This window comes from Microcebus murinus, chromosome 10 (genome assembly GCF_040939455.1).
Source record: "Microcebus murinus isolate Inina chromosome 10, M.murinus_Inina_mat1.0, whole genome shotgun sequence".
Taxonomy (NCBI): domain Eukaryota; kingdom Metazoa; phylum Chordata; class Mammalia; order Primates; family Cheirogaleidae; genus Microcebus; species Microcebus murinus.
Genome location: NC_134113.1, coordinates 83,953,052 through 83,977,957, shown reverse-complemented (window position 1 = coordinate 83,977,957; position 24,906 = coordinate 83,953,052). Strand labels below are relative to the sequence as shown.

General features: G+C 35.8%; 1 protein-coding gene across 14 annotated transcripts in view; it reads left to right on the top strand.

Annotated features, from left to right (window-relative positions):
* PLEKHA5 (pleckstrin homology domain containing A5) overlaps nt 1-24,906 on the top strand; it is a 246,680-nt gene that overhangs the window by 14,142 nt on the left and 207,632 nt on the right. Inside the window, exon 4 of one of the 14 annotated variants that reach the window (XR_012921473.1) lies at nt 10,735-11,021. The exons of the other annotated variants lie outside the window; for them this stretch is intronic. The gene's annotated coding sequence lies outside the window, so the exon portion shown is untranslated. The remainder of the gene's footprint in view (nt 1-10,734; nt 11,022-24,906) is intronic. 14 annotated transcript variants of the gene reach the window in all.

The following is a 24,906-nucleotide window of genomic DNA, read 5'->3' as shown; positions in this document are numbered from 1 at the left end:
TATATGTACTATTTAATGTTTTCTTTTTATTTGATCAATATCTTAAGTCTTCATAATAGTAGTTAGAGCTTAATACCATTGTTTCAATGGCTGCAAAATCTGCTTTAATTATTTAGGTATACCCCTGTTCTTGAATGTTTAGTTTCTTCCATTTTTTTCACAATATTTAAGTGTTAGAGTAGACATATTTTAACATAAAGTTTGTGGTCATATGCCAATATTTTTGTAAAATAGTTGTTAGATGTGGAATTGCTGGATTAGGCTGTACATGTATAATTTAGCTTTTAATAAAATACAGTAAAATTCTACCAAACACCATAAATGGGGCCCCTCAAAATGGATGTGCTTAAATGCATAATTGTAAGATTGTAAAGCAGCATTTTTTCTGTAAGTCTATGGAGCACAGAATCCCCACAAAGTAATAATATGACACATTGTGCACAACTGGCTTTGTAGTGAATCAAAAAGCTCTAAAGAGTAACAGTACATTCATTTCCTAAACTCGTTTGATAATTAGTGTTGGGCAAGTTATTGGAGCCATTTGAAGATCACATTCAGATTAATATATGCTTTTACTATTTGTGGCTTATTATTGGGCAGCTTTTAAAAAAAAAAATCTTTATCATTTTATCCTCACATCAGCAGTGTGTAGGATTATTCTTCTCTTGTATCCTTGCCAGCCCTTGGTATCACCATACTTGAGTTTTGGTTAATCTAATGGGCAAAAATGAGTCGTCTTGTTTGAAAATGCGTGCTCTTGATTTCACCCACTCTTTGGCATCTTTTCCAGTTACTGCTGTCTCTTTGAATCTTTTCTGTTCCATATATTTTCCGTTTTCCTATTTTTGTTTTTCTTTAGTGATTTCTATTATATATATTTGTTTGTATTTTTGATGTCTAGACCGGTTAGCTTAGTAGTGATCTCTAAAATATTTTGGTTGTGCACCCCACAAGTAAAAAGTTTTTGAGTATACATTCTCAAGTATAAGTATTGTATGTATATTTATTTATAAATTGTATATGTATATTGCTATCAATCCATGTCTTACATGTTAGTAAAACTTTTTATTACTTTATTGTGATTTAATAATAAGGGTAAACAGGAATGCTAAACATTTTCTCCTACAACCCAGTGGAAGTGTACTGTACACCCACTTAGGGAATCATGATTTCTGCATACAAGATGATTTAGGTCCCTTATAAGCCAGTTAGTTGCCAAGAAGAACATGCTTTCTGATCTGTGACCAAACTGTGCATCTTCATAAGCCTATGGGCACTGAGAACTGCAGTGAAGTGGAAAGTAGCTATTGATCAGACCTTGACTCTGTAACCTTTATTAGCCACATTTCTTTGATAAAATTGATCTTGTTATGAACCAGTTTCCCCTTGTGTAAATGGAGAGGATAATTCTTGTTTTGCCTATTTTATAGGCTTGTGAGACTGCTAGTTAATTTATATGAATAAACTTTGAAAAGCTGTGAAACATGGTAAAGTTATGAAATACACGAGTATTTGTTTTGCAGGCTCCTGGCATTGGGTGTCTAAGCAAATATACTTTGGGGTCATTTATGCTGGAAAACAACTGAAAATGAGTGGCCTGCTAATAGTGGTTCAGAAATGTGATTTTCATCCCTTGTAAATTTTATACCTTTTGAAGGTAGAAACAGTTACACATGATAGTCAATAAATGTTTGTTGATGATAATATAGTATACATTTCATAATCATATTTCATTTTTAAAATGCTATTTCTATTTTAGAAAGCCCCATGATTTAGGAAATAGAAATCAGTTTCTTTGTGAAAGGCCCAGACAAGGGTACTAATGAGAACTTTCTTTAAATAATAAAGCAGGTATTGTCAAGGGTTGCAGATAAAAGGCAGGACCTAGCTTGAATATATTCTCCAGGAGTGAAGAATTCAAGGCACTGTAACATTAGGGACACTTTTGTAGGTGGGTGGAACTTAAGTATAAGGAGAGAATGCTGAAGACACTATGTGATGTAATGTACCCAGGAGTGACTATGAAAAGACAATTTTGAACGTAAGTGTTGCTGGTATTTAGAAAAGATATTTTATAAATTTTTGTGAAATGAATGAATTTAACTGTAGAATAAATTATTATCATTAGTAAAGGAGGTGGGTAGGGGAAGAGAAATAAAAGAACTAAACCCCTTATCATTAACAAAGAGGAATAAGAAAATCGAGATTGCAACTGTGTAAATGTATAGGTTTTAAGTATTTTAAATATTTTAATATTCAGGCTCTGCAGAAGTGCTGGAAATCAGACGCTCTCAGGCACACACTGCTGGCTGGCACAGGCAGAGCCTGTGACCAATAGTGGCTTGAGTAGGCTGGGCCTAAAAACTGTGGGTGATGGGCCAAGCAGGGTCACATTCCTTCTGAACCCTCTCCTCTCTTTCCCTCTCATTTGATTATCAGAACAACCCCACAGGGTAGGAAGCAGGACAGGCCTGGGCCAGTTCACATCAATAAACCTTTTATGCTTACCAAAGTGAGAAGGGGAGATAGCATGTATATTTATTATTATCTGCTTTCAAAAACTTAGTTATTTACACTCTTGGAGGAGGCAGAAGACTGTGCAAAAAAAAAATAATTTTTTTTTTGAATTTGGAACAATAGATACATTTCTCAGAAATAGTTCACACTGAGAAATTTATCTCAGAAAAGAATTATGAAAGGAAAAGGAAATAAATTACTTAATTTTTTTCTTATACAAAAGAATCCCACATCCTTTTGAACACTTAATAAATCTGAATTTTTACAATATCAAATCAGCTGCCCCCCCCCATTATTCTTACGAACAATGATCCAACTACGGTTCCTTTCTCAGCAGTTTCGTAAAAAGAAGCTCTAAATTGGAAACAAGCAGTATTATTGGTAGGAGAACTAAAATCCTTTGGGGTTCTAAATCTTTTCTGTATATAACAGTTCCTATCTGGCTTGTTATTTAAGCCTCGTTGCAGAAGCGACCATGAAATTCAAATATTTCATAATTATTGGCTTCAGTTGCTCAAAAACATTAATGGAGAAAAGTAATAGGTTATCAGAATTGAATAGATGTGAGTCATTATAATCTTGCTGTATCAGTTATTGCTATAAAACAAACTGTCCAAAAACTCAGTGGCTTAAAACAATAACTATATATTATGGCGCACACTTTCCTGGGTTGGCTGGGTAATTCCTCTAGTTTCAATTGGGCCTATTCTTGTCTTGAGATCATCTAGTCAGTCTGAGATCAAGTGGTCAGGTAAGAGGCTTTGCTGAACTTGGCAGGTCTAAGATGGCCTTATCTGGGATGGTGGGGCTAATAACTCAGCTCTCTTTTGCATGGTCTCTCATCCTCTCGTAGGCTGGCCCTAGCTTGATGTCTGAAAGCAGGCATCCACCCCAGTGAGCAGAAGCACTAAAGGTCTCTTGAGGCCTAGTTCCTCAGAACTGGGACAGCATCACTTCTTCTGCTTTCTGTTGGCCCAAAATAGGCACAAGGCCAGCTCAGATTCTCAGATTCAAGAAGTGGAAAGATAGACTCCATCTTTTGATGGGAGGAGTTGCAAACTCACATTGCAAAGGTTATGGATATAAGGAGGGGTAGAAAATTGGGGCATTTTTGTAATCCGTATAATACACGTGCTGAAAAAGTTACTGAACCTAGCCGAAGTTTAGGTTCTTCTATCTCATATATGGATTACACCTAATCCTGGGCATACTACTAATCATTTATTCTTTCGGTTATGCATTAGTAGAAAATTAAGTGGACATGTGTGATTCTCTTCTTTATTAAACAGTTCTTTAAGTCCTGTAGAATAGGATTTTTTTTTCTCTTGGTGTTGTATTTTGTTGGTTTGATATTCTTATTGGGGCTGTGTCAGTGTAAGGTCTAGAATGGACCTGAGTGTTTCTATTTTGGGGGGTGTAGAAGGAACTGTAGGTTTCTGAGATGACCTCCCTTGTTCCGCCAAAGCCCGCTGATAAGGCACTTGCTGTCTTTTATTTTTCCCATAGCACTTATCACTGGTTCAAGTTCTTGTGCACTTGTTTTTTCTTGTGTGTCTTGGGATAGGAGTTTCACAGGATCAGGGTCCTCCTCTGTTCGTTCACTACTGAATTCTCAGGACCTTGAATAGTGCCGTTCTTTTCTCAGGAGATGCTCCAGTGTTAAATGCTATTAGGTATTTATGGAATCTTGAGGGAGGCTTATAGGCAGTAGGAAAGAGAACATGAAAACTTGAAGCCACAGAGGGTTTTTCTAGATGTATCTAATGAAAGGCAGATAGGCAGGAGAATTTAGGGTATGATAAATTTGTTGAAATGTTAGGCTGTTGGACTTAGGGCTGGGAAGGAGAGCGAGAAGAAATCTGATGAATTGGGATAGACTCTCCGGATAACTAGCATGGGGAGAGGGGTTAAACATGCATACTGGAAGGCGGGGGTTATGGTGATGCGGTGTGATCATTGAAGGTAGTGATTTCAGTCGTGCCAGGTTTGACAGCATCCTGGAATTAAGAGAATGGATGGCTCAGGTTTGACAGCCTCCTGGGATTAAGAGAATGGATGGAAGGCCTTGGGGAACACAAGGGGGATAAACATCTGCTGTTTTGAGAGAGTGCAGTAGGACAGCTGATGTCCTCAGAGGAAAGTCCTCAGCAGCCAGTATGCTGAGATAATGCTTTGAGAAGAGGTTGAGGGTGTAGGCGAGTTTGCTAATTATGGAGCATCATTTCCACGGCTAGTTTAGTTTATAAGGTAGAGGTGGACTAGGGGGTAGATAAAGAACAAAGCCTTGTAGGGCTAATGCCAGGTCAATAGAGAGATTGGGAAAGGGAATGGAGATAATGTGAATTTGGGCATTGAAATGCTCCAGGAATTTAGTTTCAGTAGACTCTTAGAGAAAGGCGACCTCAGGACTTAATAGAGGCCATGACTCACTTGGCCAAGGGTGGTGGTCAGCCCGGGAACTTCTAGGCTTAGCGTACGCTTCAGTTAAGCGGTGTTCAGTATTAATAGATGGATTGTGAACTCTTACGTACTAAACTGTTTCTATGTTTTCACTGTGTTTTTTTCAGGATTTAAGTATCTTCTTTTAAAATTAGAAATGATATTTTCCAAATGTTAGCTATTTAAAGATGTGGAACATTAATGATACATGCAAATACTAAATAAAGGACAGTGACTTAATTCATTTATGTAATACTGTTTGTAGGGTACTAAGTCAAGTCTAAAATTGAAGGATCAAGATTTTCAGATTAGTATGTTCTGGGTTTTGGTCATAAAGTTTTTTTTGTACTGATATTAACAGTAGACATTTTACATGTAAATATTTAATCTCTCTCTCTTTTTTTTTTTTTTGCTGTTAGTCATTTTGAAGGTTCAAACTGTGTGATAAACCAGAGCAAAATTTCATAATCTTTAAACCACAAAGTTGCCTAGTAGGCAACAAAGTAGGAATGACAGCAGTGGAAGACATTACAAATTCCCAGAATCACGTGGAAATAATTTAGGGAAAGCTTTTGATTATAAGCTCATAGATGGGGACTCTGTACATGTAGATTAATTAATAGCAAGTACTTTCTTGCCTTTAACCCTTTGGTCAAACTTGTTTCATTGAAAGGAACAAGGCAAGTTAAAATAATCTTTATTAAAAAAATAAAAAAATCTTTATAATATAAACTGCTTGTACAATATAGGTCAGTTTGTTTTATGTAACTAGCAGTAGTCTGAACTCTGTCAAACTGTTTTTTACTATACTATTTATATGTGAATAGTACAATTTTTTAAAATAATAAATAGAATAAGAATATTTTTAAATAATATTTTGTACGTGTGTTTTACTTCATTATGACAATTAAATACCAAATGAATATAACATTTGTCAGACATAAAGAAAAATAACATGAATAACCACTAGGCATGACACTCAGCTTAAAATATAGAATATGTTTTATATAGAAGAGTTTCTCTAGGATATGTACCGTGTTTCCCCGAAAATAAGACAGGGTCTTATATTTATTTTTCCTCAGGAAGACACCCTAGGGCTCATTTTCAGGGGATTGTTATTTTCCCCTCAAAGCCTCAGCTTGCAGCACACACAGGATGGCCGGGACCTGACAGAGGGAGCCACTTGACCTCTCATAGACCTTGTTGGTGGGGCTGCCCCCTCCTTTCCGGTCACCTCCGGGATAGTAGCTGTCACAATGGGACAGATGAGAAGGGCTGCTCATCTTCTTTACCGCTTTGCTACAAAATGCATGGGTTGTGCAGATACGCTGCGTAGCCACGCCCATCAATAGGTCTTATTTTGGGGGTAGGGTTTATATTGCGCAAATGCTTAGAAATCCTGCTAGGGCTTATTTTATGGGTAATTCTTATTTTCTGGGAAACACGGCAAATAGGAGTGTAATTGAGGTTTTAAGGTAAGTGCATTTCAACTTTAGTAAATAAATCTAAATTGTTTTCCAGAATGGTTTTACCAAGTACGCTTGATCCTGCAATGTGTATGAGTTTTTGTTACTCCATGTCTTTGTCAGCACTTGATACTGTCCAACTTTTGCATATTTGCCAATATAGTGGTTGTCAAATGTTTTGTCCATCTGCTTTTAATTTTTATTTCCTAGATTAATGAAATAAAACATCTTTTATTGTGTTTTTCCTCTTCAAAGTGCCTGTTTATGGCATTTGTCTACTTTCTTGGTATCTTACTGATTTTTTAAAGAATTTATTATATATCTTTGGTTCATATGCGTGGCAAATCTTCTCTCCTAGTTTGTAGCTTGCCATTTCTTTAAGGGATATTTGGATGAACAGAGTTTTAAATTTTAATACAATTACTTATCAGTCTTCTGTAAATTATCATGGATTTCAGTTTTTTATTTCTTTCCAGTCTTTTATTCTTTTTCCATTCCTATCCTGTATTTCTTTATATGGCTGTGTAGTATCTCCAGTATAGTGATAAATAAAAGCAATTACAGCTATGACTTAAAAATGAAGGCTTCTAATTTTCACCGTTAAGAGTGATATTTGAGGAAGATATTTGGAAGGTATCCTTACCAGGTTCAGGAAATTCTCTGCTATTCCTAGTTGGATAAGAAATTTTATGATAGGCCGGGCATGGTGGCTCACACCTGTAATCCTAGCACTCTGCGAGGCCCAGGCGGGCGGATTGTTTGAGCTCAGGAGTTTGAGACCAGCCTGAGCAAGAGCGAGACCCCATTTCTACTAAAAAAATAGAAAGAAATTAGCTGGACAACTAAAATATATATATATATATATATATATATATATATGTATGTATGTATATTAAATTAGCCGGGCATGGTGGTGCATGCCTGTAGTCCCAGCTACTTGGGAGGCTGAGACAGGAAGATCGCTTGAGCCCAGGAGTTTGAGGTTGCTGCGAGCTAGGCTGATGCCACAGCACTCTAGCCCGGCCAATAAGAGTGAGACTCTTGACTCAAAAAAAAAAGAAATCATTAGAAAAAATGCCTGATAAAAGACCTTTATAATTTGGAAGAAGTAACTGTAAGAAAGATTGCTGATTTTTTGTCTAGTAGAAATGGTTAAATAAGATGATTAAATGCTCTCCACTTTTTCTGTTTGCTTATTTGTATACATCGATGAACATTTGGAGTGTTTTTTAGACTTAAAAACTGTAATTCAATAGTAGCTGATATTTATACTGGCTTTTTTTGTGTGTGATTTAAAATAAAATGTCACCTTTTATCAAGACATCAGCCAAGGCCGAGTGCCTTCTGTGTGATGGTCTGTACCTTGTGAGTACAGAGGAATGACAGGCTTTGCCATGAAGGGGTTCACATGCCCCAGTGTTACCTGCTGATGCTAGGTTAATGCCACGTAAGAGTGAGAAACCTTTATTTCTGTGTCAGTATTGGGTCAAACCTCTGGGTTTACAATGGCTTGGCTGAGGCATAGGAAGGAAAATGAGGAAAGGGGTGAGAAACAGTGACTCAGAAAAGCAGGGAGGGGGAACACTACAGCAGTGTAATGTGGAGTGGAGTGCCACTGCCAGTTTCCTTCAGTTGACTGTCCTGAAGCAGATTACTTAAAAGATGTGCATGGGAACTCTCAGTCCTCATCTGAAAGCTCGTTGTCACTGGGAAGACTTCAGGGCTCTATGTAAGATAACTTAAATGCATTTTTATAATATCAGCTGTTTTACCTGACGAGAAGGGAATTCAGACAATCCCAAAACCACTCCTGTTAGGTGTTTCTGAGTCATGAACCCAACTCCATTTAGTGAGAGATCACCTTCTGGGTATGAAAGAAAGCCAGATTCTTTCCTATTAATCCCCATACCTTTGTTTTTCTTCAGGTCTCATTTGTGCATGTGTGTGCATTTTGCTGTTAGTCTTTAGTCACCCATTTACCCAATCTAGTACAGTTTGGGAACCTGTGGATTTTTCTATAAGCCCAGGAATTATTGGTATTCGGACTTTAAATTGTGACCTATTTAGAATCAAATGGAATCTATTTTCCTTTGCAAGAGAAGATAACAGTTTTAAAGGTGTGAATCATACTCTTGGATGTACAATATTATTAGTCTTTATCTTGAATTTGTTACTACTTTGCACTCAAAATTGAAAGGCCTTCACTTTAAGTGACAAGATTCTATCAGAGATGGAATAACTTTCTCATAATCCTCATAATAAATCAAACACATTGGGAAGAATAGTGACCCTTTCAGGCTTCTGTATAACTGAACATGATAACACCTCACTGTCCCGAATATACTAATACCCCTAGAAACAACTCCTGTCACTGACTCTGAAAATAACTCATCTGTGGTTGAAGAGCTTCTTTATCTTCAAAGACATTCCTGAAAAGTATACATTGGATAGTGGTCTCTTTCTCTGTAATAGATTATACGGGCAGACCCAGAAGTACAGAGAAAAGAATTTAAATAGTTGCTGTATGTTATTTTTGTTTGCTTTTTGATAGGATTATTTCCATTTTATAATCTTCCTTTTTGAGGTTTCCTATAACAGACATCTCTCAAAGTTAATATTGCAGGAACCTCTTTGGAGTGTGTTCTTTAATTGTCCAAGGTGGTCAAAAGGTTAGGAGCATTTCCTTGCTTTGTTTTTCTTTTCCCCGTAGGGAGTAGACCAAGCTAGTCATTACAACTTCTGTGAAACAGAAGAGGAAATAATTAAGAGGTTTTTATAGAGCAGTCTGAAAGTTAGCTTTTTACTTCAGAAAATTGATTGTATGCAGTTTCTCAGGTAAAAAACTATGTATTATTGGTGAAACTATATAATATTTGGCACCAGAATTTTTTTAATGTTTTAGTTTTGGTAAGGAACTCCAGGAAGCTATTTAGACTGATGTTAGTTCCTTGTTGTGGCTAGCTTGTTTTGCTCTTGCTTCTACTTGTCACTTCCAAGACTTTTTCTTAAAAAAAGTTCCCCAGCAATAATTTTTCCATTATGTCCTCACCATGCATTCGTTTGGTATGAATTCTGATGAGAAATTATGATGTTGACAGGCTTTTGTTTCCCTTTTTGTACAGGACAAGGAAAAAATGCATGCATATATTCAAACATTTGAGCCCCTAATATATGTTAGGCATTGACTATGTCTTGGAAGTACAGTAAAGGACTAGATGAACCTGATCCTTACCCTGTGTCTGTGTATGTTATAGTCTAAACACAAAATTCCCCGCATTGAGTTTTAAATTACAAAGTTTTAAAAATTCAAATAAGGTTATTTTTTAATCGAATGGGAAAAGATGAAATTCAATCAATACTCTATGTCAGATATCTGTCAGGCGCCGGAGATACAAAGAGGAAGTAGGCAGTGTCGGCAAATTCTTAGAACTTCATAATCGACTTTGATAGCCATTATCTAGTAATGTAATAACATTTATCTAGTATCTGCTATTTGCTAGGTATAGTGCTAGACAGTAGGGATAACATGCCACAAGCTAATAGATAGTGGGTTTTTTTCTTTTTTAGATTTTGAGAAAACAGTTATTTAAATCAGAAACTACTTTTATGTTTACTTATTTTAAGTTCTTGTCTGCTTGTTTTATGTATTATATGCTGTTTATGGAACATTTAAGTATGTTCTATGTGCTTTGCTGAGTGTTTTATATGCATTATGTCATTTATTACATACATGATACTGGCCTACCCACCAGTTATTGAGCATTTATGCACCTGTCACTATGTAAGCATTTCTTTCATCTTACAAATGAGGACCTAAACCTTAGAGAGTTGGCAGAGCCTGGGATTCAAGGTTGGGGTGGGTTGGCAATCAAGTGGGTCTGTATGCTACCCGAAGAGATCTTTTTAGCGATTGTGCTTTATGGTAAAACTTCCATCTACAATATAAACAATAGATCATCACATTATTAAAAATTGACTATATCAAAACAAAACAGTGAAAAAATTGAGTGATGCTCAGCTATGGAATTAGTCATCATTTTATGTAACCTATAATTGTATCTATTATGAAAGCTTCTTTTAAAACCTCCACCTGTGTCAACTAATACAGCTATTGCCATAAACCTGGATCAAGTTTATAATGAAGTTTTAAAAAATTAAGTTAATAAACTTAGGTTTAAAATTAGTATATTTTGTACAATCCAGTGTCCTGTGTAAAAGTGGCCATACTATGCTGATGGGATTGAAAATCAGTAGCTTGAAGAATGTCTACTTTCAGTGTATTTATGGATGTCCCCTTCTTGATTTCTCTCAGGTTCTGGGCTTCTACCAACTTTATGATTTTTCATTTAAAAGGAAAAGAAAAAAAGGACTAGTGTCTAAAATTAGCTAAATAATAAAGACATTCACCTGATTTAGTATTGCCTCACCTCTATCTTACCATATCCCTGTCTTCTTGATTCCTATGGCTATAGTAGAAATCTTGTGTAGTGTTCGAAGGGTAAAGAACTGTTTGCAGTTGTGATCCAGTGGCATAAGCTGACCTCAGGATACACTCACTTGCTTTATTATATACTTAATTCTCTTACTGCAGTAAATTGGGTATGATTTTAACTTGCCTATTCTTTGTATATTTGTATTTTAAGTTACTTGTAAGTGATCAGACATCTTTGTCATCATCTCTGAATTTAAATTAGAATTGTTTAACTCCTAAAAAATTCAACTGATGTTACACAATTTGGGACATAGACCAGACAAATGACTGAATCTAACATTCCAGATATTTTCTAGTGTGCCTTTAACTTTCGCTGGGCACAAACGGAAAGTCTCAGCTTTTGACTGTCATAAAAAAGGATTTGTTACTACTTAGTAAGACAAATTAAAACACAGCTGGGAATGAAGTAGTTAGCCCAGTCCTGCAGACGTTAGCCTCCCTCCCTCCGTTTATTTCCTCCTGTTTGTATTCCTAGAAGCAAACAGCTGTGCATTCAATTTTATGCTTTATTCCTTTACTTAAAATCTGGATCCAAAGGAAAGTAAAGTGGGCATTTAGGCTTAGAAAAGTTGCCTTATCTGTAATTTTTATTACCATTTATTTCAGTTGAAACAATGATATATACACAATACTAAAGTATTTTTTGACACAATCTCACCATCAACCATTTTCAGATAGTTGTAGCCATATTGTACATGTCCTTCAGAAGTCTGCTTTTTTCACTAGATGGTTCCTGTAACATTTTCTTACACATCTACAGATTCATAATTTTAGCCTCTGCATAATATTCTGTTATTAAAAAAGGTTTCATTTAAAATTGTATACAGTTCACTTAGCTTCAAAATAATAATACTTTCAGTGATGAATAAGATACATTTTAATGTTTACTTTAAAATGTCTTTTCTAGACTGGTTAAATGTTGGTATTCTCTTAAAGCCATTTATGCTGTGCAAATTAGCAGCATTAGTCTGCAGGTTTCTGTTCAAATGGGTAAATAAAAACTTTTGATTTGAACAGTTGAAATTGACATTCAAAGTACTTGAAGTACTTCTTAATCTTAAATATAGGCAAGGCCTTAAGGAATGCATCAGAGGCCCTAATGAGTTCATTTTTAAATGCATATCCAGGAACACATGTTCATACATAATAATTTATGTATAATTGGCAATAGTAAGCCATTTATTTAGCAAGTTGCTATGAGTCCTTCAGATGACAACCTGTCCGTGGTGGAATTAAGAGCATAATTCCACTCTGATGGAATTATGGTGTAGGGTATAGTTGGCTTCTGTGATTTCTTTGCTGATGGGCTCCCACATAGCTCTCATTTTAGTTAACATATTTATCTGTCACCCATGGACTGACTTACACTGTTAAATCTACGTTTTAGTATGTATTAAGTAAACAACTTTTTGTAATGTAGTTTTCAAAAGTTTCTTTTAAGTTGTCATAAGACATGGGGTCATAGAATTCTATTAAGAGTATTCTCATCGTTTTATGTGAAATCTGTGTTATTGGACACTGACAATCATTCCAGTCCTATCATTATTTTCATCATCATTTATCTTATAGAATGAAATTATAGCTTGGATCATAAATAACTTCTTTCCATTCTTTTTAAACCAAAAAAACTTTTAACTTTAGTTGGTATATTGCAGCCCTGTGGGACATAATGACAATATATTACGTGAAAATATTTTTTTCTACATATAAAAGAAATATATGCTCCTATTGGAAACTATGGAGTATCACACCAAAAAATATCTATACTCTGCCACTTTATATCTGAAGTATTGACACATTCTTTCAGTTTCCTTCCTGTACATTTATATACACTAAGAGGATTGGGATCAAACACAGTCATAACTTGATTCACTTAATATATCTGGAAAATTTCCCATTAAGTAAATATTCATCTACATCTTTTAGTAATAATTAGAGAAGCTATACATGCTGATGATAAAGGACAGAAAAACTTCCCTGACTCTCCTCCTCTACCTTTTCAGCCCCCTCGTTTTCCCAACCACTGGGGTGGCAATTGCTTATTACATAATGACAATAGACATTGCTGGATCAATGAGTATGAATTTTAGACTTTTGACATTTTAAATTTAAACTTTAATTTATGGGGTCACAATGCTTGTAGTCTTGATATTGTCCTAAGAAATAATATTTTTCCTACTCAAAAATGTTATGAATAAATAATGAAATAAAATCAATAATAGTATTAATAATAGTAAAAGCTCACATTTTTAAAACAAAGCAGTTAGGTTTTGTTTTCCTTTAAATCAAAGGATTGATTATAGAAACTTTAATTGAAATGTCCAGCACAGAATTTTGTTTTGTTTTGTTTTTTAATCCTTTGCAGCGTTTAGGTCAGGTCCCTTCTTAGTAAGGGTATATTAATATTTTTAAGTTAGATCATTGTTGAATAAATGATGTTCAGATCATTGCTTGAACAAAGAGAGTAGGAAAATTCTCTGAAGAAAGGGAGAAGGAAAACTTACAAATCATTATGGAATTTTTTTTTCTTTCACTCTTCCGTCTTCAGTCTTTGCTCCTATTTTAAAGGAAAAGAGAACAACATTTGCCAAGTGTGTGCTCATATGCTTTCTAGCTCACTCCTTCACTCACTCACTCGCCCTGCCTCAAGAAGGAAGGAGAGAATAGCTCATTTGAGCCAATCAGTGGTTCTTCACTGGAAAAACACTTCAGTGAATGTCATTAAGTCTTCCATCTGAATTGGCCAAAGGATGTTCTCTGTTTTTCCAAAAACTGAAATTTTGATACCTCATTTATAGGAAAACCCTTAGTGTATTAAGAGCTAACAAGTTTAATGGTTGGTTACTTATTTAAACAACCACTACTCCCCCCCTCGCCCAATACCACCCCTCTCTGTGTCCCCACTCCCCATACTCATGGGCACCACCCCAGGATGTCATTATAACTTAAGCTCCCCAGGTGATTAAAGTGCGTAGCCAACCAAGGTGGTTGTTTTAAAAACCACTGTTTTATGAAATTCTCAGATTTAACGGATAAGATTTTGCTCAAAGTAGAAGTCAAACTTGTAGATTTGAAATGGAATCTTCACTTTCTAAAGTGTGCTGGCCACTCTTGCTCTCTAGGATTAACAGGTAGGGAGATATTGATATGTTGAGAAGGTACCAGTAAGACCATTTCTAGGAGCAAAAACTTTTGGCATTGAAAGGAGAGGATTTACTGTAACATATGTGACTTTGGAAATTAACCAAGATTGAGTATGTGGGTGCCAACTTCAAAACAGAGCTGAGACTGTTCTTTCCTTCAGGGGAAAGAAATATAATCTTGATTATTCAAATTAGATATCTCTTTTTAAAACAGAATAAGTAGATTTTTCAGGAGTAAAAAAGTAGCCTTACTTTTATTCCCATAATATGGACTTGCACACACCCATTTAAGTAAATGGCCAAAAACATTATTAGTCATCTAATGTAAATTAGAAATCTGTTAACTTCTGAAAAGGAATTGTACTATGATGCAATAATTTGGGGAAACATGCAGGAAGTTGACAATTAGATTTGTTGCTTTAAGAAGCAATTGCTTTTTATTTTGAAATATGTTTGCTTTAATAAGAAATGGAATTAAACATTTAATTTAATAAGTTTTTCATTGTTACTGAACTTACATTTAAGTAATTGGAATGAGAGGAGCAAGTTGCTATTCCAACTTTCATGTTGTTCTTCACTGGAATGTTTTCAACATTAGATTCTTTCATTCAACAAATATTTATTGAGCTTCTACCATGTGCCAGGCAAGCTCTGATTTTTTTTTCTCCCTGCCAGCATCTTAGTGGATGGTTTTGAAATAATGACCACTTACATTATACTGTTCTTTCATAAGAAATGGGTTTCTATTTAATTTTAGCTCTTCTGACATATAAGTATATTATATTGAACGATTTTTTGGAAAATGTTTTTTATTGAGTCAAGTAGACAAAGAAATTGGATTATTTATTAGGTAAAATAGATTTTTGTTAATCACGAAATTGCTAGACATAATTAATCCTTTCAGCTTACATCTCTGAAGACAGTTGTTTGCTTTTCTTGTAATGTTTTAAGATTAAAGGAACTCAAATTATAAAGAAGCCGCTCCATATGCCCTTTTTAATCTGGCCACTCATTGTTAGGATATTAATATATTCATTGTCAAATTGCTTTGTGAATTTAACTAAAGAACAAAGCACTTAAACATTTCATCTTATAAGAATGTGGACCTGAAGAACAAATTTGGGTAGAAATTTCATTCTAAGTTCTGTATCAGCAAGGTAGTGAAGAAATAATACTTGAAATTATAGGGTAAGAAAGAACTATAGAGTATGATTATGCAAGTTACAATTTAGTAAGCATAGAAGGGTCAACATTCATAATTACTTTGGAAAAATGTAGTAGGCATTTTTCAAGTGTTTACAGTCTTGATGTGTCATCCCAGTGTTTTGTGGGATGCTCTTACCTTACCTTGGGTTCAGAATATTCTTATTTGAACATTAATTATTAGACTAATAAAATGTTCTATTTTTAAAGCTAATTTTTTCTCATAAAGCAGAAGTAAAAAAACCCAGTTTTATTTTTATACATAAGTCTTGCACATACACAATTTTTGTATTTACATATTATAGATGAAATCTTATTATATCGTGATAATATTATACCTCATATTGGTTTTCTGGTTAATTGAGAATTTGTTTTGTCAGTGGAAAAGGAAAAGGAATCTTTTTGTTGAAAAATGTTTTAATAGAGGATTGGCACAGAAAAATGCCTCATTTTGTGTGTATATGTTTTAAAATTTATGTTAAAGCATTGAATCTACAAACTAAATTTAAGCTTGGTTTATGCTGTGTGTATCCTAGTTTTTAATATAATAACTTAGGATATAATCAATTAAAATTTGTGTAAAATGTCAAAGTAATCCCTGTCAGTATTCTAAAAAGATATCTACCATTGTCTTAATGTTTTCATCATTTCTTAAGCTTCCACTGTTTTATTTTCTGTTACTACCTTTCTCATTTGTTTGATGCTTTGGGGGATAATTAATAAAAGTAGTTTTCAGTCATGAGTCCTGTTCAGACTTTATATAAATCGCCTGTTGATAACTTACAGCACATTTCTCATAGAAACAATATTGTGTGGGTAAATTTATTCCTGAACCAGCCAATTTGTGATGTTTAGTCCTGATGCCACATGCAAACTTAAATTTATTTTTAATATTTAATGTATTTAATATTGTAAAGACTCTTTTTTGCCTTCACTGTCACTTCTTAAGATGCCGCTAGTGGATGGTTTGTTCTGGGTATGCGGAAGTGGGGAGAGGAGTTAAATCATTATTAATAAATCTGTGCTTTCCATTCTGACATTTCTTAGTCTTCAGCTAGGTGCTTGGCCAATTCTTCTGCTACAAAGAACTAACTAGCGTGTCTTCATTTTCCACTGTTCTCTCTCAGTTTCAATCAGTGCATCTTTTCTCCGCCCATTTCAGATAGAAAGACAGTCTCACTTCTTTCTTCTGCCTTCCCCCAAGCAGTTTCACAGCCCACGTGATAGTTTCTGTATGTGTGTGTCTGTGTACTTGTTTTTCTTTGTTCACTACTTATAATTAGTAGGAAGGTGAGGAATAAATAGGCTGTTTCCATGTCCACCTCCTTTCCCTAACCTATCTTCTCCCCTCTCCAGCCCTCCCCATCCTGGCCCCCTCTCTCTCTCTCTCTCTCTCTCTCTCTCTCTCTCTCTCTCTCTCTCTCTCTCTCTCTGTCTCTCTCTCTCTTTTTTTTTTTGGTAGACCATGTTGTATCAGTTGTATAGCCACATAGGTTATGTGTCTTTGGGTACTGAAAAGCTTTTGCTTAGATTTCAGAGTGACACCCGGACTATCCTAGAGATTTTATCACTGTTAATTGGTATGAGGGAACCCTAATTGGTATTAGGGAACAAAGAGCAACAAAAGACATTTAATGGTTTAGAGGAGGAAGGTTGTGGGTATAAATAATAATCAGTGTGTCAATATTTGAGGGAATATTGACACAGTAAATAAAGTCTAAAAGGGAGTCTAATAACTATGATAATTTGAAGTGGTGATGAGTATGAATGATATTTCAAGATATCTGCAGTGACGTTTATATGAAATGTCTGAATTCTATTGGTGACAAATCAGGTGCTGCTGATAAAACTGTGGTTTGTTGCATGCATTCATAATTGAAGGAAATGATAAATTTCAGTTAGAGAATAGTGAAGATAAAGGATAATTTATTTCCCACTCAACGTAATGGATTTTCTGAATTCTATCACCAGACTCCTTGATTCTCCTGGATTCCATGGAGTACTATTTTTATGTAGGTTAGTGGCTGTCTTCATCTAAAGATTATTTATTTCAATAGGCAGCAGAAATAACAATGAAATGATGTCTCCTCCCCAGCGAAATAAATTATATATGTAAACATAGAATGGAGGCAAAGATTGTCATGTGTAGTAAATTATTAAGAAATGTTTAGGGTTCACTCAGAAGCTACTTTGAAAATCAGCAAATATTTCATAGGGTGCTTTGTATGCTAGGTACTGATCTAGCTATTTTTATATACATCATCTAATTTTAGATATTTCTTATTTATGGTAGCATTTGCCTTGTGTCCTTTAAAAAAGACATGTGAAATGATTGACAAAGCACAATGAAAAATACAATACAAATGAAATCATAAGTAAATTAGCTTTAAAACACAATAACAAAGAGAGCCTGTTATCTGTTAACAGGGGGCAGGTTGTCTTTCTTTTTAATGAACTTCAGCAACTTTACTGAACAGAGATAATCTAATGAACATTAAATTGATCTAGAGCAAGTCATTTAATCTCCCTGCCTCTCAGTTTCCTGGTACTCTCTGGCAGTTAACTATCCTGCTTGTCTCAGAATGTTGTTGTCAAGACTAATGAGATAATGAAAGTAAAATATAAGGTGGATAATTATTAGTGGTGATGGTGGTGGTAGAAAGTAACTCACAACATTCAAAGGGTGTGAGGTGTAGCCAACACAACTAAATCTAAGACAGAATTTTACAATGGAATACGAGGCTCTAGCCTGGCTAGTGTCCTTCTCTTATGCAGAGAAAAACACTGCTATTTATTTGGTGCCTATTAAGTATCAGAAACAATACTGGATTTTTTTTCATATGTTGAATCCTTTAATACTTGGAATAATTTGACAAGGTTAGGTGTTACACCTACCCCCTTTTTTAAGCAGATGAGAAATCTAAGACACATAAAAGTAGCTAATCTACCATCATGGCTAGTTAGTTAGGAACCAGAATTTGAATCTATCTACTTTTATTTGATCTTTCTGCCATACTGCAGAGGCCTTGTCTGAGTTGGAGGTTACATACCTCCAGGTGTTATCTCTGCTGTCTCCATCACTGGTGAGTGTCTGTGTCCTGTGGAAAACTATGGTTGACTTTCTTGTTTGGGTTTTTTGTTCCAAGAAGTTTTCCACTGTGTGATTCCTATACATCTACTCTTTACTGCCCTTTTTTTTTTTTTTTTTTTTTGAGAGAGATACACTCTGTTGCCCAGGCTAGAGTGCTGTGGTATCAGCCTAGCTGACAGCAACCTCAAACTCCTGGGCTCAAGCGATCCTCCTGCCTCAGCCTCCTGAGTAGCTGGGACAACCGGCATGCACCACCACGCCCAGCTAATTTTTGCTATGTATTTTTAGTTATCCAATTAATCTCTTTCTATTTTTAGTAGAGACAGGGTCTCTCCCTTGCTCAGGTTGGTTTCGAACTCCTGACCTTGAGTGATCCTCCTGCCTTGGCTTCCCAGAGAGCTAGGATTACAGGCGTGATTTCTTGCTCTTTATGTTTCTTTGAGTGATAGATTATTACTGCTCATATCCTTCATAAGTATTTATTCTTGATATATCTGTTCTCTTACTTTATAACATCCATGGCTACTTAGCTACTCAGATTGTGCAGAACACCATAAGGTTAGAGTTTTGGAGATGCTGAAAATCTTTTCTCTTGATGGGGTGTGGGTATGGTCCCACCAGTGGATATACTACAGGTCTTCTAAGAAGTGCCATGAGATGTTTTGTTTTGTTTTTTTCTTTTTTATTTAGTGTTCTGTGAATGACTTCTTGAGAAACACATTCTGTATCTCTCCTTTCTGCACCCAACACTATTTAGGCCAAGCTTATGTATGTGCATTGTTACCTGGTACATGCCTGGTGCCCAGTAAACATTTGTTGTTTTATTTAGAAACCTAGGATATGAGTACTTCACCTCTTTGTTTACTCTAGCTTCCTTTCAATTTATGTAGTAAATCTTGGGTCAAAAGAATGTTATTTCTGGATAGGAAATTATATCTAGCATCCTAGACGTCATTTTTACAGGTCTTTGGAGAATGTTCACTTAATCTGCTCACATCCTTAATCAATTTCAAATTATTAGTGATAGAATCTTTGTCATTTGGAGATAAGGTCTGAAGTATAGAAAAGAGTTAAACCCGGGAGGAGGGGATGGGTATATACATACATAATGGGTGTGGTGCTCACCGTCTAGGGGATGGACATTCTCGAAGCTCTGGCTCAGGTGGGGCAAAGGTAATATATGTAGCCTAAACATTTGTACCCCCGTAATATGCTGAAATTAAAAAAAAAAAAAGTTAAACTAGAAACCTGTAATACCTGTTCAGCTTGTGCTGTTGTAACCAAGACTGGGCAGATTCTCTGTAGGATCCACTTTGGGGAACTTCCTACGCTTAATAATTGTATCATTTATCCTCCAGACTTCTATATATTTTGGTCAAACAGTTCAGATGCACACACCACTTCAGCGTGTGGTTTCATCATAGTTAACACAGTGAACAGTTTTGAAGAGGGTTCACAAAAGGGAAAGGACAGTAAGTTCTCACTGAGTTCAATTAGGTTCTTAGAAACTGCAACTTTAAGCGAAATGACATTACAGTAGGTCCTTGTTTGTTCCATGCCATTTAGTTGTAACATTAATGAGAAAAACAAATGGTTTCATTGCATACATCATTTTGCTGCTATAATTAGTATTGTCTAACGTACAATTACTTATGGTTGGTTTCAATTTGTAAAATATATAGATGTGAAAAAATTAGTAATGTTTAACTTTAGCAGCAAAGATTTATTGGAGGCTAACTCCTGGGTGCACTGTGATAGCAATCTTAGAATACAACATTGAGTAAAAGGGACATGGCATGTGCTACCCTGTTTCCCCGAAAATAAGACAGGGTCTTATATTTATTTTTCCTCAAGAAGACACCCTAGGGCTTATTTTCAGGGGATGTGTTATTTTTTTTAAGTACGGTACAACAATCTACATTTATTCAAATATAGTTAAGTCGTCTTCTTCTGGACCATCATCACAACTCTCCAAACCCTGAATTCCATCCTGCATTTTCTGTTTCCTTTAGAACCATTGGCCCCAGTCTCATGTGGAGCAATAGAGCTCTCATGGGGCAGATGAGAAGGGCTGCTCATCTTCTTTACCGCTCCGCGACGAAATGCATGGGTTGTGCAGATACACTGCGCAGCCACACCCATCACTAGGTCTTATTTTTGGGGTAGGGCTTATATTGCACAAATGCTTAGAAATCCTACCAGGGCTTATTTTATGGGTAGGTCTTATTTTCGGGGAAACACGGTAGATGAGTTTACAGACTAGGAGATTGGATTTAACTAAAAACTCTCGAACCTCCTGAACAAGTAAGTAAACCAGGACAATCTGAATATGGCTGCCCCATTGCTCACCAAAATACCAGAGATTATTGATGTATCTAGGGCTTACTGTCTTTTGCATTGTTCCTCCTCCCTCTCCTTTACTTTAAAAGAGAAATAAGAGTATTGCAGTAGATGTCCTTATTATAATTACTTTTACATTTTACTGTCATGAATGGCTCATTTGAACATAAACATATGATTCAGAAATTATACATTTTAATTCCAGAATTGTACTATATGTCGATACCAACTAAATATTTAGCCTGGACAAGAGAACTCCGCTTATTCAGCTATTGAGAGGAAACCAGTTAGTGGGCCTTGCATATCCAAATCAGGATTAAGAATTTCCTTCCACCCTTTTCAGAAATTATGGTACCCAGCATTTTTAGCTCACTGATGAGATACTTGTTAGTTAACACTGTGATATTTTAATTGGTCAGTTTGATTGTGGAAGTATTTTTGAGATGTGCAACTACTATGTGTTTGCCAAATACTCTGTTAGTAACTTACTATTTAAAAACCTGTTTTTTTAATGATCTTTTTTTTTAAGTGTACCTGTGTTTAAGCTGAGTATATAAGATCATTGTATTCAGTAGATAGCAAAGCATTTTTTTGTAAACATGATACTTTGTGGTTAAGAAGACAGACTTTGGAATCAGAAAGACCTGGGTTTGAATTCTAGTTTTAACTTTATTAGCTGTGTATTTGAGCAAGTTATTTAATCTTCCTGAACCTCAGTTTCCTTATCTGTAAAATGGGGATGATAATATGATTCATAGGCTTGTTATAATGACTAGGTAACATAAAGGGTATATGGCACATAGTAAGTACTCAATAAATGATAGCTCATTTTTTTTTGGCCATTCCTTTACTTGAGTTAAATCAAACTAAAGGATGAACACTTTTCTTTTAGTAGAACTCACTGTGGAGGTATGACCAGTTACATCTCAACTTAAAGGATGTACTCTTTTTTATGTGTTTTAGACATGATGGAATTTTAGAAATCTACTTGAGACCTAGTTAAACTAAAGGACCCAAAGAGATGTAAATATTTATTTGACAGATACTTATATAGGGCATACCATGTTCCAGGTATTTCTACGTTTAAAAATATTAACTCACTTAATCCTTGTAACTTTGAGGTAGATAGTATTTTTGACAATTTACAGAAGGAAACTGAGTGAAAAAAAAACCGGCAGTAAACTCTCCAAGGTCAAGCAGTAAGTGGTGGAGTTGGGATTTGGCTGCAAAGTCCTTATTCTTGAGCTACATTATGCTGCTTTTCCTAATGTTCTTTTTTCAATAAATTGTGTGTGGGCTTTTAAAATAGTAACAGTTCTTTGCCAATGCTAAACTATAAAAGAAAAAAAAAGCCCCAAATTAGAGCAGGGTTGAAGAAAGTTCAATTTAAATTTGACTCTTGACTTAATTTCATCTAGCTTATGCCATGTAATATTGACTTCATTGAAACATATTGCAGTTATATAAACACATCATGGTTCTAAATGTCTTGTACCTAATGTTATATAACCAAATCGCAAATGATAACAATGTTACCCCTGCTTTGCCTCTCATTTTCATTTGAGTGTCTGTGGCTATCTGTTTCTAGGTGGGATCTGCATGTCTGTACTTAGCTTTCACACATTATTGATTGCCACCACTAAATGGCCTGCTGTATCCCAAATTTGTACTTTTATACCTTAGCTGACTAATGGCTATAATCCAGGAACTTTCTTTCTGGTACCCGGTGCAAAGATCAGAGGCTGTCAGCTGTCTAGAAGTTCTAGATCATGATTTCAGTAGTCTCTGCAGTTTAGTAGTTAGGTATCAGCTTTCCATGCTTGTGGCTGTCACAAAAAAGATAATGATTGAATTAAAAAAACAAATCAACCTGTGTACTTCACCTTTATTCCCTTGTCTTTGCAAGTGGTAGCGCCCATGGCAACATAAATTAATTGTTCCTAATTATGTGGATTATTTGACCTTTAATTTGTCACTCTTTGTGACTCCTGTGAATGTGTAGTTCACTTTGTATTTGTTTAAATTGAGTAATTTATCATATAAGCCATTGGTTTTAAAGCTCCTATACATTATCTTTCTATCATCAAAAAGAAAGAAAGACAAATGCTAAGCATATATTCATCCAGAAAGACAACTACTCCCAGTAGAATTAACACTTCATTAACAAACTGATACTACTCACACACCCGTGCCCCACCTTTCCCACCTCATTGCCTATCCAATTGTATCTGTTTAGGATTGTTTCCCTTTTTGCAATCCATACTTGGTGTATAGATCGGTGATGAAAGCAATCTCCAGGGTAACCTTGGAGGAGCAATCTGATCTCAGATTATTCTGGGATCCAGAGAGCTAAAAAGAATGTGTCTTTCAAAAGGAGTGAACAGAACTTAGCCTACTTACAAGATGTATAAAAGTGGCATCAAATGCAACAGTTATTTGATTTAGGAACTTATGGAGAAAGAAGCCTTGATTTTAGTGTTGGCATCACACTTGCATAAGACTCTGCAATTTTATTTATTTATTGCTTTGGAAACATAGTTGTAGGCAGATTCAGTCTTGATGCTGAGATAATTTTGTGTGTGTGTCTGTGATTCTTGGCTATGCTGACAGATTTCAGGTTTTGAAATCTTATCTCTTCCATATTGTTTTGACTTGTGTTACTCCGTAGTTTTTCATCTCATTTCTTTCATCTCATTTCATTTAATTCAGGCAACCAAAAGATGGTTATTTAGTCTCTACTTTGCACTAAAAGGTGTGTTCTTTACTGGGGTTACTGTTGTGGACAAACACAGACATGGTTGCTGTCCTTGGGGAGTTTTCATTTTAGTGGTGGAGGTAGTTGTTAAACCAGCTGTCACACAAATAAATACTAAATTACAACTGTGATAAGTTTAGAAGGAGAGGAGTGCAATGTCATAAGATGTCTGCAAAGAATAGAATAAATTGAGATCCGAAGAATAAACAGGAGTTAACCCTTCCAAAGGAGGAAAGGGAGGTCATTCTAAGTAGAGGAATAATTTGCCAAAAAAGCCTTTGCAGGGAGAAAGCATGGTGGTTTTGAGGAACTCAAATGTGTGTCTAGAGTACATAGACTAAGAAGTCTGGAGCACGCTGAGGCAAGATGGATGGTAGGACCATGAAGTTTGCAGGACCATGAAGGCCATGTCAAAGATTTTTCACGTTTATACTAAGACTAGAAAGGTGCCCAGGATCATCTATCTGTTTTGCTTTTTTTAAAATTCAGGATGTTATGGGGGTACCAACATTTTGCTTGGTTACATGAAAAGCGTTTGCCTCACCCAAGCCAGGGCTACAAGCGTGTCCTTCCCCTATACAGTAGTGTGCCCTATTTCCATTAGCTGTGAGTTTACCCCCCCAAACTCCCTGCACCCCCCCACCCCCACCGGCACCGAGTGAGTATTACTACCATGTGAGCACCTTAGTGTTGATCAGTTAGTACCGGTTTGATGGTGAGTACATGTGGTGCATGTTTTTCCATCCTTGTGATACCTCACTTTGAAGGATGGGCTCAAACTCTATCTAGGATAATATAAGAGATGCTAGATCACCATTGTTTTTTATGGTTGAGTAGTACTCCATGGTATACATCAGGGGTCCTCACACTTTTTAAACAGGGGGCCAGTTCACTGTCCCTCAGACCGTTGGAGAGTGCGCACTGTGGGCCCAGGATGAGTCTGCTGGCTAAGCAGGACAGGCAGCTGCGGCAAAAGCCTCCAGCTGGTCAGATAAATGTCCTAGGCGGGCGGCATGTGGCCCGTGGGCCGTAGTTTGAGGACGCCTGGTATGCATATACCACATTTTATTAATCGACTCATGTTTTGATGGGCATTTGGGTTGTTTCCACACCTTCAGGATTGTAAATTGTGCTGCTATGAACATTTGAGTGCAGATGTCTTTATTATAGAATGTTTTTTTTTTCCTTTGGATAGATGCCTCGTAGTGGGATGGCTGTATCGAATGGTATTTCTATTTTTAGCTCTTTGAGTTATCTCTGAATTACTTTCCACAAAGGTTGTACTAATTTGCAGTCCCACCAGCAGTGTAAGAGTGTTCCAATCTCTCCACATCATGCCAGTTTGTTATTTTGGGACTTTTTGATAGAGGCCATTCTCACTGGAGTTAGGTAATATCTCACTATAGTTTTGATTTGCATTTCCCTAATGATTAGAGATTATGAGCACTTTTTTATATGTT